At 51.6% G+C, this 10,687-nt stretch overlaps 5 protein-coding genes across 7 annotated transcripts in view; 2 read left to right on the forward strand and 3 right to left on the reverse strand.

Annotated features, from left to right (window-relative positions):
* LOC116816556 (uncharacterized) overlaps positions 1-10,687 on the reverse strand; it is a 568,924-nt gene that overhangs the window by 303,768 nt on the left and 254,469 nt on the right.
* Positions 1-10,687, forward strand: part of LOC116836048 (uncharacterized) — a 616,551-nt gene that overhangs the window by 211,183 nt on the left and 394,681 nt on the right. The window lies entirely within an intron of this gene.
* LOC116818371 (uncharacterized) overlaps positions 1-10,687 on the reverse strand; it is a 316,403-nt gene that overhangs the window by 126,782 nt on the left and 178,934 nt on the right. The window lies entirely within an intron of this gene.
* The window catches only part of LOC142047422 (uncharacterized), a 423,729-nt gene that overhangs the window by 89,831 nt on the left and 323,211 nt on the right, over positions 1-10,687 (forward strand). The window lies entirely within an intron of this gene.
* LOC142047430 (uncharacterized) overlaps positions 1-10,687 on the reverse strand; it is a 259,927-nt gene that overhangs the window by 38,888 nt on the left and 210,352 nt on the right. The window lies entirely within an intron of this gene.

Genomic DNA, 10,687 nt, shown 5'->3' on the forward strand with positions numbered 1-10,687 from the left:
GGGGTGACAGGCCTCCTGTTCCTCAGTCTCACGGCGGGACCAAGGGGGGGTCTTCCCTCTCCAGCTCGGGAGCACTGTGAAGACCCGACTGTGGACGGGTGACTCAGAGATTCCCTCCTTCCTCATCACTGCGCAACTGTTACCTTTTGTCTGAGCCAGGCAGAGTTTATCTTCACCACATTCTATCCATCCACTTCTCAAAGTGTCATGTGATGAAGCATTCTCCATTGTCTGTGCTTGCAGATGATGCTTTGACTTCTTTAATCCTATATCAGAGTCGCTATGAGTGGAGATGAAAGTGTCAAAGACCTGGAAGGGGAATTCAAATGGATCCCAAAGACAGTGTGATCATTGGGAGTTTAAATCCCAGGTTCCATCTATTGGTAAAGCCACTTCTAACAAGGTAGCTATTTTGTCCCATATTATGGCACAAGTTTGAAATAGTGGCAGCATAGAGCCAATATTCATAACATCAACTACAAAAATGATACACAGCTAGAGATAGCATAATTATACTTAGCCAATCAGAACCTCTCCAAAGACCCCTTACACGACAACCTGTCTACAATATTGGCCACAAATATAGAGCAGTGGTCACAACGGTGATCTATACAGTTCCAGATTATGTCATAACGTCACAGGAGGTGACACGGCATAAGTGAGACTGATATTGGAATAGCCTCCAGTTTTGGTGTCCTCATTTGAAAAAGATGATGTGAAATTGGAGCTGGGTCAGCAAAGAGCCACCATATGTTCTGAGGACTGGAGAAAAATGCCTTCTAGTGAGCTCTAATGGTCTCTTCTGGCCATAAAGTCAACTAATTGGGAGCAGTGTCTGATGTTTTCTTCTGTCTAGCTGGCTTTGCTGCCTAGAACGAACGCTCCTTGAGTGGGTGATCCACAGGGAGTAGCTCAAACCTCCAAAGTGCCTGGCCAGGGCAGGACATTGGCACAGCAAGGGAGGGGTGTGGCAGTGACATCACAAAGGCCTTTTGCAGGACCTCAGATATTGGTCAAAAGGTGGTGGGTTAGGTGATGACCTCACAGAGAGATCCTGACATCAGCCAGGCAGGACAGGGGTTTGAGGGCCAGGAAACCTCAGAGACCCCTGTGGCTTTGCTTCAGCAAGTCTCCTTCTCCAGGTCTCTCTTTGAGGACTGAGAGAGTATTCGGGTTCACAGCCGTGAGCGCCAGGAGGAACCTCTTTCGTTTTCTCCTTCCCTTGTAGTGATTTTACTAGAAAACAGCCGTCCCTGTTTAGAAGGTAAAGAGCCTCCTGGAGGTTTGAAACCTGTTCAGTCTGATCCATCTGGTGAGAGTTCAATTCTAGGCATGGAAAACACGAGCTTAAGGAGGCAGAATTTTATTGTGCACCTGGGATTTTGTCCCTTAGAATCACTGGGGACCAATTAGGTTTGTCCTTTTTGTTCACCGTTTCCTCCACCCATCCCTTCCCTCCCTCCTTTCTCTTCATCTCTTGCTTCTTTTTTCCTTTCTTCTGTTCCCCTCCCAAAACCAGCGAGGGGGAGTGTGTTGTGTGTGTGTGTATGTGTTGCAGGAGAGTGCTCTGCAGCTCCCCACTGTGGGAGGTCCACCGAAAAATGTGGGGCTGAAATAGTGCTCGGGCAGTGATCCCCACCAGTGACCTGTGCCATCCTTTGGGCTCCCTGGTGAGAACCCTCTGCCTCCCGTCTCTCAGTCTCTACCCTGATTGGCTGAGCAGGGGGTTTATTGACAGGGAGGAGACTCAGGTCCGTGTTGTTCTTTTAAGACCAAGGAATAAGTCAGAACCAGTTCTATGTTTGATTAATTTTGCTGCTTCTCTGCATTAGTTGTCTCTGAGCAGTTCATGATTCTCTCTAACATTGCAGTTCTCCTCAAATACTTGCTGAATAATTCCTGTCACTGTTGTTGGTCTGGAGCTCATCTGAGAGCACTTTATTCAGGTCATTCAATGTCTGAAATTCAAGATCCGATGGTTAGTTTGAAAATCAGGGATCTTGTGTCCTCTTCCCACCTCTGCCACCGACTGGCTGTGTGACCTAAGACAAGTCAATTCTCTTTTTCAGCCTGAGCTTCTCCCTCTTTCAAGTAGAGATAATAATGATCTGCTCCTACCTACTTCACGGTGCATAGAGGCAGGGCTGGCTCCAGGTTTTTTGCTGCCCCAAGCAAAAAAAATTTTGGCTTCCCCCACCCCAGCTCTTCCCCCCTAACTCCCCTGCTGCCCGAGCCCTGGGCTTCCCCCCCACCTGCAGCCCCTGGGCCCCTAGCTCTAGGCCTCCCCACAACTGCATCCCCCTGCTGTCCCAGCTCTGGGCTCTCCCCCCTACACACCCCATGCTGCCCCAGCTCTGGGCTCTGCCCCCTCCACCCACACCCGCTGCCGCCCCAGCCCAGCCTGACTGGCTGTGTGACCTAAGACAAGTCAATTTTCTTTTTCAGCCTGAGCTTCTCCCTCTTTCGAGTAGGGATAATAATGATCTGCTCCTACCTACCTGATGGTGGGTGGAGGATGGGGATCCATTGGAGAGTGTCACTAGGAGTAGTGCATAATATGAGATGTCCTATCGCGTTTACTCAGAGCAGATTATGACATAATAGAATAGCTGAAACAGTCTATTTTATTTGTATTTTTTTATTTTGAAATTGTTAAGAGCAGCAACGACTTAGCTCAGACTGAAGCATCTTACCTAATGTTTGAGATCTAAGTGTCTCCTCTTTGTGTGTGACGAGACAATTTAACACATTGTGACAAACAGGAGAAGCTTTTGTTTTGCAACAAAATCTTTTTGCAAAGAACTTTCATCCCACTTGTTATGATTTTGAGAAACAAACTGGTTTAGTCTGAATGGGATTTTCTGACAGAAATGGTTTCAATGAAATTTCCCCACCATTTCGATTCCTGGGCTCTATCCCTGCCTCGGGGGTAGGGGGTTGTTGTCTGTTAGAACAGGAGTCAGAACTGGTGGCTTCTCTTTCTGGCTCTGCCACCGCCTTGCTGTGTAGGCCCTTGGGTAGGTCACTTCCCTTCTCTGGACCTTGGGCTCCTCCCCATCTGTCCAGTGAGAACAGGGACAGTTCTCGAACTCTGGGCAGTCGTGAGCCTGAGTGAGAGAAGGGGCGTTGAAGCCCTGTGTGAAGGAGAAAGGGGAGTATCACGATGTTTTAGCACCAAGGAATTCTAAAGTTTGCTAAAGTGTCTAGTCTGTGGAAATAAGAAATGGTCAGGGCCTAACTTTTTTAAAGTCCATTCAGGGATGTGAGTCCCTGTCTTTTCGGTACCTGGGGTTCTTTGCCAGCAGGAGAGAAGAGGTTCCTGCTTCCATTTTTGTGGCCTAAACAAACCCGGTGTTGTGGCCCAGTTCTCATCTGAGATCCCTGAAAAAGAACATCTTCCCTCCCAAGAACAAGACAGGACCTAATATGCTAGTTACATTTTAATAAGACCAAAGCCTGCTCAAACCCGGCATCAGTGATTTTGCCGTAATATTTTATTGGCCGCAGACACAAAGCGAGTCAAATTACAGTTTCTGTTCAGAGTCAGTGCACACACAAGAATCCGGAGGTTTTTAATTCCTTAGGTTCTGCTGCCATTTCATTTCTGTCCTCTTCCAAGATTTATCATCGTGCAAAGCAATGCTTGGCCTTGGGAGTGTCCCCCCGGTCCTGCCTGCCACCTATGGGCAATTTAAAAGGGCCCAGGGACCCCCGCCACCATCACCACCAGCACAAGTGGGCTAAGGCAGTTTCCTGCTCACCCTCGCTCCGTGTGGCACGCCACCCCCAGAAGCAGCTGGCACGTCACTGCAGCCCCTGGGGTATGGGGGGATCTCCCCGAGTGCCAACTCTGCCTACTGTGGCAATGGGAGCTGTGGGGTGGAGTCTGCTGGCAGCGGTGCACAGAGACACTCCCAGCCCTCCTGCTTAGAAGCTATTTCCAGAGAGGGGTACGGGTTGCTTTCGGGAAATGTCTGAGGTAAATGCTGCACCCCCTCACCCTCTCCTGCACCCCAAACACCCTGCTCCAACTCAAACCTCATATCCATATCCAAACTCCCTCCAAGACCCTTCCCACCACACCCACTCCTGCACCCCAACCCTCTGACAGCCCAGACCCTGCATCCAAAGTCTTTCCCAGAGCCCAACCCCTCTCCCTCCCACACCCAAACTCCCTCCCAGGTGTGGGGTGGGGCAGGACTTGGTCCCATTCTGGGCACCACCAAAAATTATACAAACTTGCTACCCCTGTCCAGCCCAACCTTCTGCTGATGCACCTCAGCCCACACCCGTGCAGGGTTTGAAGCTTTCATTGCTTAAATGCCAGGACACTGAGGGATTTCCAGCTCCCCTTTGCCCAGAGGAACCTCCACCCCATCCCACATCATGGTTCTTGTCACAGGATATCACTGTAGGGGGGCTTGGGTCCCTCTGGGTCTTTTCTCTCTCTAGGACAGGCCAGGGTGCAATAACCTGGGGGCATCTGAGCACCAGGACCTTCTGTGGGGCTGCCATTCCCCTTCCCTCTGTGGTCCCATCTGTCATTGACTCCAGCCTTTTTCTATCCCTCATCAAGCAACCATCCCAAGCAAGCATGCACTGCCTCAAAAAGGCAGTGTCCCTCCTGGTGGGTGTAAATCCACTGACCTCTCTCACTCTTTGAGCACTGATAGTCCTCTGTTTCCCTTACCTCTCAGCCTGTGCAGATGGGACCTTTCCCTCCAGTGCTGGAGGATTCGCCCTTCTCATCTACCATTGTCCCAAGCAGCACAGCGGGTGGGAATCTTAAACGTACCGAGGTGACTTAGGAGCAACCCCCTCCCCACCCCCCAGACCTTCCATGCAATTGTCACTTGCCCCTCACTGAGCAGGATTGACACTCGGGCAGGGAGATGCTGGGTCACGTCCGAGATGGGCACGAGCAAAGCTGTAGTGTGAAAAAACAACCTGGAGATTGAACCCAGGGCTGCATACATGCAAAGCACATGCTCTACCACTGAGCTACATCCCCACCTTAGGCAAGTCCCTCCTCTGAGGGCTGATCCTGCTGTCCTGGAGGTTAGTGGTTCATGGGGGACACTTTGCAGCAGGGCCGATACAAGACTCAGCCCTCATACTGCATTGGCTGGGTGCAGGGGTGAAAGTAACTTACAGGACTTACCGGTACTGCTGGAGTCCTGAGGGGGCGTGGCCTCATCCAGAAGGGGCGGGGCCTCTCAAGATATAAAGGCCCTGGGGCACCAGCTGTGGCTGGGGGACCCAGAGCCTTTAAATCAACTAGGGGCTCCCAGCTGAAGAGGTGGCTGGGAGCCCCCCAGTGCTCATGGGGCAAATTAAAGGGCTTGGGGCTCTGGCCCCCAGGAGAACCTCAAGCTTTGTGGGCCTGGGGCAGGGATTTAAAGGGCCCAGAGCTCATGCCACTGAGGGGAGCCCTGAGCCCTTTATATCCTGGCCCCAGCCCGGCTGCCAGAGCCGCAGCCGAGATTCAAGGGACTCTGGGCTGTCTGCAGTGGTGGGGAGCTCTGAGCCCTTTAAATCTGAGCTGCAGCCGGGATTTAAAGGGCTCTGGGCTGCCCGCAGCGGTGGGAAGCTCTGAGCCCTTTAAATCTCAGCCGCAGCCAGGATTTAAAGGGCTCTGGGCTGCCTGCAGCCGCGGGGAGCTCTGAGCCCTTTCAATCCCAGCCCCAGCCCGGCCGCCAGAGCCTTGGCCATGGGCAGTCCAGAGCCCTTTCAATCCCCACTGTGGAAGCCGGTGCAGTCCAGCACGGCGTACTGGCTCTTGCCGGTAAGCCATACCAGACTGGACCAGCTTTCACCTCTGGGTGAGTGGGTGGTGCTGCAATCCCCTTCTAGAAAGTAATGGTGGTGGGGGACTCTGTGAGCAGCTCAACACCCAACCCTGGTGGTAGATGCAGCGTGGGGGACTCCAGGTATTTCTAGGATCCACTATTTCCACCTGCCTGTAAAGTCCAGCTTTCCCCAGCACATTCACTGCAGTGCAATTGGGTCACTGTTTCCATGGCTGCACAGCAAAGAATCGCTCCCAGTTTCCTTTCTATCTGCAGCAGGATAGCCTGTGTCGGTGGTTAATGAGGTGGATCTTGTGGTTTGTTATTCATTCCCCACCTTGACAATTCAGACAGTCCCTTTCCTACTCAAATCCCCAGCACCTCAGTGACCCTGGTAGCAGCGGTTGGGTTTTCCCTGAGGGCCTGAGATTTTCCGGGGTCTTTTCCCCTCCAGCTGGAGTGAACTCAGCTTTTCCCCATCGCAGACATTCCATGAAATAACAACAGCAGCATAAAGAAAGAGGGGAGGGAACATCTCCCAGCCAGGGCTGGATGTGCCGAGGGCCCCCTGCTTGTCCATTGTTTCCATGGAATTTGGCCCTCTGGTTTGCACAAGGGACAGAGAAAGATCTTGCTGTTCCTGTGTCTGTGCAAAGAAAATTGTGCTTCTGTATGAAAGAGAGGTGGGAAATGGCCCCATGATGGGACAATATCCTCAGGATTTAGACCTAAGGACTCAGGCTGAGAACTGATTTAACTCCACTCATCTGGGATTTAACAAATTCCCTTCCACGGAGACACTGGGAACTTGTGACCTTGATCCAGACTCTGTGGCTTCAGGCTGCTTTAACTCCTGGTAAAAACCTGAACTTGATTCCAAGAAGGGAGAGAGGAGAAGCCTGAAGTTGCCTTTGGTCCAAGGCTGGGGTCTCCTGGATGGGTGGAAACGTCCTTCCCTGCTACCGGGGGACAACAGCTACTGGAGACATACCAGGGCTCAGAGGAAGGGGGATTGTTGCACGCACTTTATGCGCACAGGGCCCCACTAACTCTAAATCCTCCACTCTAGCAGGAACTTAGAAAGTCAGACCTCGGTCAGCGGTAGGACTGGGCTTTGGAAAAGAGATTCTTTTTTCCTCCCCGTCATGAGAAAGAAAGAGCGAGCTGGCAGCTCTGGTGCAGAAAACCACTTTTTCCTCTGGCTGTGGAGCTTCAAACCAGGCACAGACGACTGGTGTCTCCTGAAGAGGGGGGGCACAATGTCAAGGTTCAGCCCCACCCCCTTATGATCAACAGCCCCCGCCCAGGTGTGAACAGTGCAGGGAGAGGAAGCAGCAAAGGCAGCCCCTCTCCACTCACCCCTGCAGCAGCTGCTGTGCAGGGAGGGAGGCTGGCAGCACCACATGATGCAGCAGGCGATAGCTAACCCAGGTGGAGCACATGACCCCACACACGCCCTCTGCAAGTGTTGCCTCTGAAATTAGGAACACGAGTGAGTTCAGGGCACAGCTGCACACCCAGAAGAAAGCCCAGCACGACACGCCCAGGGTGAAGGGGATGCTAACGCCTGGCATTAAACCAGAAACTTTCAGGATCTTCAATCTAATGCAATCCCAGCTGAGCCACTTTGGCAATGACCAGGCCAACCAGGAAGGCTTAATACACGAGCTGCAGCACATGCTGGGAAGATTTAAATCTGAATGTCACAATGCAGGAGACAAGCAGTGGCCTTGGCCCTAGAGGGGCAGGCTGAGATTTCCTATATCCCATTCACTCAAGCCAGCACCTGCCCGCTCCCAAGCTGTCACTGGCACCCCCAGGTCGGCAAGAAAGGAGCAGCGGTTTTCACTGGAACAACTCCACTCGCAGGTTCCTCCCAAGGCTAAAAGGGAAAACCATCTTGCCAGAAAGCAGCTGACTAGGACTCATCATTCTCAATAAAACATCTCTCCAGTCGACACTGGCCAATGCAAGATGGACATCGCTTGCTGTTTTAGCACTTGGAAATGTCATCAACTAGTCTCTGGATCTCTCGAATGCTGGGCTTCAGTTTATGGGGGAAAGGAGAAAGAAGCAACCTTCGAACAAAAGGCCTGGGGTTAACATCCTAACGCTGTCTCCTACTGTAACACTATTTAATACTGGCCCACCCTGTGCTGGTGACAGTTCCATTGCTAGGTGTTAGCACATTTCAGTTACTGTCAACATTAAAAATTTCTAGATGCTTAAAGAAATGATTTTTTTTATTTGCTCATATATGGCATGAATAAATACAGATTCACACACCCTAGCATGAAAATGTATTGTCTTACATGATAGAGAAAATCATGCATCCAAATTGTGCATCGAAATCATGAAATGAACTACAAACGCAATAAAAAATAAGGTATTTAATGGTTTAACATATGGAGCGGGGGTGGGGGGCACCGAGGGCACTTCCTGCCTCGGGTGCCACTTGGTCTAGGGCAGACCTTGTCAGGGAGAACAGGAGTTAGTGTCACATCCCTATTTTCAGGCTGCAATCTGTGGGCACCCTGCTCTGTGGGAGGGATCGCGATAGCCCAGACTCAGGGCTGGAACAGGCCCCTGACTGAGGAGGTGGCTGCATGGTTTACAGCCCTCTGATGTCTCAGACAATGTGTCTCTCCCAAAGCCTCACATCTGTGTCCCCACAAGGCTTCTGCGCTGCCTCCGCTCCTTTCACAGTCTATAGCAAGGAGCAGCACCAAGGGTCAGGGATGAGCCATAGGCAGTAGGTGGGGGGCAGAGGCTTCAGGAGGAAACCCAGCACCCAGAGCAGAGGGGGGATATGAGGCTTTTTCTCTTTCCTTAGCCACGTGCTATAGCTCCGAGTGCTCTTTGAAATGCCTCCCCGCCCACAACCTGGGAAAGGGGAAGGAGTCTCAGGTTCTAGCTTGATTTGGATGAGGATCACTGGATCCTAGAACCATTCACTGCCCTTTCCCAGAGAAACCTGTGATGCACAGAACGGGGCTGAGCTAAATGCTGACAGGAGTCGGGAATTGCTCCCCTGGAATAGCAGCAGGATTGGGCAGCTGGAAATCTCCCCAAAGGAGCTGAAGCCTTGGTGGGTCAGACATAGATGTCCCAGGTACTGCATGGGGGGTTTAGGTTTGTTTCTGGACAATATCAGTGAGAGTTTTATTTACTCAAAATTTCAGCACAAAAAATCAGACCCAAACTGTGTGTGGTGGGGAGGTCGATAGCGGTTTCTTTGGTTTTTATTTAGTTTGGTCTCTTCTCATTTTAAAAGCCCTGGATCATTTTGATGGGAACAATGTTTGTGGAAGGCCAAGGAAAAGTAAGAAAAGTTAAAAATCTGCACTGGAGTGAGGGGGCCTTTGTGGGTCAGGGCAGGGGTAGAGATTTTCATGGGGAGGGGGTTAGGGGATAAATGCGAGACTTTTGTGGGAACACAGGGGGATGTTTTGCAGTTGCCAGCTGGTTAGGACGAGTTGGAGAACAAAGAAAGAGGTAAAGGCCAGATGAGCAGTTTGCCTGAAAAACTGAATGAAGGACAGAAGAGGGGCAAAAGGGCCTGGCTGAGGTTGGGCTGTTGGGAGCAAGTAGTCTGCTGGTTTTGGGACTCAAGGGGAGAGCCCAGGCTCTGAGTTCTGGGTTCCCCAAGATGGACGTTGCTGAATCTTCCCGTTTCCTGTGCTAACACAGAACTTTCCCAGGCTGGATTCCAGACCACTACAACGCTGGCTGAGAGTCACTGGCGATTGTGGAAGTTGGGGGTGCAGGACTCCCCTTCGGGGGCTGTGTGTAAGGCTTTCCCAGGTGTCCTATTCAGATGGACTCACAACAGGAAGGTCTTGGGATGGAACAGGGATGCTGAAAGGTCCAAGGTCGGTCTGAGGAGGTGCTGAAGCCAAGGAGGCTTCCCCCAGTGAGAGTATGTGGGAGGAAAGACTTGGACCTGCCAACTTTTGTGAACCTGTGAATGTGAAGTGACCAAGTGGTGAGTTAACAATGATGCTGTTGCACAGGATCTGACTGGAACTAGAAAACAAAAAGTCCTTAAAGTGGAACTCTTGGGTGAATAGAATGAGCTGATTTGTATTCAACCTTGTAAGGCAATAGATTGTTACATCAGTCAGAACAGCCTGGTTTGGTTTGGTTGGTTCATGGGTTGGCTGCTTTCCCTGGTAAATTGCTGAGGGTTCAGAGAAGAGCCACAGCAATGATTAAAGGCTTGAGCAGGGAGAGAAGTTTAAAAAATCCTGCAGCCCTGGCAGCCCAGGATAACCTCCCACTGCTGGCAATGGGCATTGAGCCTTTGTAACTAGCTGCTGGTACCTGAGGTCTCAGATATGGATTAAACTGGTGGCAAACACAGCTTCATCCAAAGAAGTGAAGGATGTAAGTCAGGCCTGCACAACTCGTAAAGCAGTGAGGGCCATATTACTCCAAAGAAAACAGCTGAGGGCCGAACCCCCCCCCAGCCCTGCCGACCTCCCCCAGCACGGCCAAGCCCCCCCGAAATACTCCCCCCCGCAGCACCGCCCGTTCCCCGGAAACAAACCCTCCTTGCCCAGAGCTGCCCCATCGAAACACTGAACCTTGGAAATAAGTTATAGCGGGCCCCTAAGGTAGTGTAATTAAGGTAAATGAAAAATGTCTTTTTGCTAGAAGTAGAATAAGATCTTCCCTCCGCTTGGTGATCCGTCGCCCCGTTGAATGAGTGAGTGTGACTGAGGCAGGCCTGGAAGGCAGCACCCCAGGCAGCTGCAACCCTTGGCGAGGGGCTGGGAGCCAGAGCAGATCAGTAGAACAGCTCAGCCACTGACTCCTTGCTTGGCTCCTCACCCCTCCAGCCCCGGCTCATCTCCTCACCCCCTGCCACTGCCCGGCCACTCACCTCCTCACCCCCC

The sequence above is a fragment of the Chelonoidis abingdonii genome, chromosome 11 (assembly GCF_003597395.2).
Source record: "Chelonoidis abingdonii isolate Lonesome George chromosome 11, CheloAbing_2.0, whole genome shotgun sequence".
NCBI classification, from domain to species: domain Eukaryota; kingdom Metazoa; phylum Chordata; order Testudines; family Testudinidae; genus Chelonoidis; species Chelonoidis abingdonii.